The following is a 2,296-nucleotide window of genomic DNA, read 5'->3' on the forward strand; positions in this document are numbered from 1 at the left end:
GAAGAGTACCGATATTTACTCATATTGGAAGATATCGAGCTCAATAATAGTATCATTAACTAAACTCTATTTTTAAACTAAAGATGTCATTTACTCAAATTAAAAAATATATATATAATTTTCATTACTTATAAATTACTAAAATTATAGTTTCAATTATGTAACTATTTCATCATAACAAAAATATATATAAGAATCTGAATTTAGTTGAACTCAAATTGTTATAAAATTAATTTAATTACTTTTAATAAAATAATATCTAAAAATAGTGAGTTCAATTTAATAAATAAATCATAACTTAAAATAAATTGATAATAATCAAAGTTTTAAAAATATGGGGTGTTACAATCTACCCACCTTAAAAAACTTTTGCCCTCGAAATTTGATATAAGATGAAAAAGATTCATTCTAACATTCCTTTTCAAACATGTCAAAGAAAAACAGAAAGATTTGACATGTTCAATTTTCAAACGCGAGGAAGGTTATAGTCATACTAACACCAAACTATGATAAAGATGGATGTTCCAAAAGGTTCACGTAGACAGTTAGAAACATGATCAAGTAAAGATATATGCGAATGATGGAATATGATCAGAAGAGAATCAAAGCATGATTCAGGAAAGGTATCCGGAACAAAGAATTCCAATAAAAATGGTACAACAAGAAACGGCGTGCCAACTCTTGCGACAAGAATCGTAAGTCAAAACTGAATGGACCTTTGAAAAATAACTCCTAACGTTTCCAAACCTCGTGATTCGCATAATTTATTATTTCTATTTCGTCTATGATAATCCATTAGTGTTCCCGTATACACAAATCATTAGTATTAAGTTGGCCAAACTTAATACCATGAGAGATGCAACAGTCGACTAACAACATTAATCAATAGACAATCATGCATCTGAAACTCAAACTCTTGTAATTAGGACAAGTCTTACTGCATGACAGACACTCAGAGTATGCAGTGAAGTATAGTCAGTCCATTCTCAAGGCTGTAATAGGAACAAACTACTCTGATACCATAATGTAATACCCTTAGTATCAGAATATCACGCTTCCAGCTGCGCCACTCTGATAGCGAGAAGTATTATGATGACTTCATATATTTAATCATAAAATAAGAGCTTTTAACTCGAAATCGTATCGATTCTTTCTTTAAAAAACCGAAAAAATAATTTTTCTTGAAAGCAAACAAGCATAAACATGTATACAAAACTTCTTATATAAGTAGCTTATAAATATAATATACATACAATTCATACAAATTCCTATCTGTCTTACACAGGTATAATAACAAGGGCGAGGGAAAAACTATGACTTATACACAAATCAAAAACAGTACAACCAAAGACTTAGCAGAAACTTCCTCAGCTTTCTCATCTATCCTAAAAAGAGAAGTCTATAGGGGATGAGAACATCGTCCTCACTGGTTCTCAATAGAGGGTTTTAGACTTGTTATAAAAAGATATTTTAAATAAAACTATTTTCGATCGCAGTGATCGTCAGTTCATTATCCAAATTCAAAACTCATATTTTTCTTATAAAAATTTCACGCAAAATTACATTCCACACATTTCACCGCTTACTAGGAAAATATTTTAACCAAAACTTACAACTAATCCAACCAATCAAGGTCTCTGGCCCAAATTAAATCAACTCGGCCTCTGGCCCAAATTAAATCAACTCGTCCTTTGGCCCAAAATCAAATCAACTCGGCCTACGGCCCAATTCAAAACAAATCACAATCAAAACTCAATTACAAAACAAAATCAGTCACAAGCACAAACAATACAAAACAAACACAATCAGAGAGCAATTACAGCAAGTACAACAAATAATAATTAGACAAAAATCATCAGATAGGTAAACCAAAACACTTAAGCACACCCAAACAAAGAAAATAAATGCAGTATGATGCATGCCTGTCCTACTGGACGTGAGCTATCGTTTAAATTGCTAGAGCTCGACACATTCAGTAGCTAGCCCAGACATTGTCTCTAGGTTTCACATCCTTAGGAGGAACACAAACGAAGGAGAGTTCCTTTCCACCTTCTCCTAGAGGAATTACAAAGGAGAGTGCCTTTCCACATCGAAGAAGTGTGCCTTTCCACCTTACAACTAGAGAAAGATGTAGGGAAAAATAATACGAAGGAGCGTGCCTTTCCACGTTCTCCACACCTGCATCACGACAAGAGAGGGAATCATTCATCCTCAACTTGCCAAATCTGTGAGCGAGACAAAACCACCGTCATCACAACATCCATCATAATCTCATTCCATTCACATTCACCATCAA

This window comes from Arachis hypogaea, chromosome 14, assembly GCF_003086295.3.
Source record: "Arachis hypogaea cultivar Tifrunner chromosome 14, arahy.Tifrunner.gnm2.J5K5, whole genome shotgun sequence".
Classification (NCBI taxonomy): domain Eukaryota; kingdom Viridiplantae; phylum Streptophyta; class Magnoliopsida; order Fabales; family Fabaceae; genus Arachis; species Arachis hypogaea.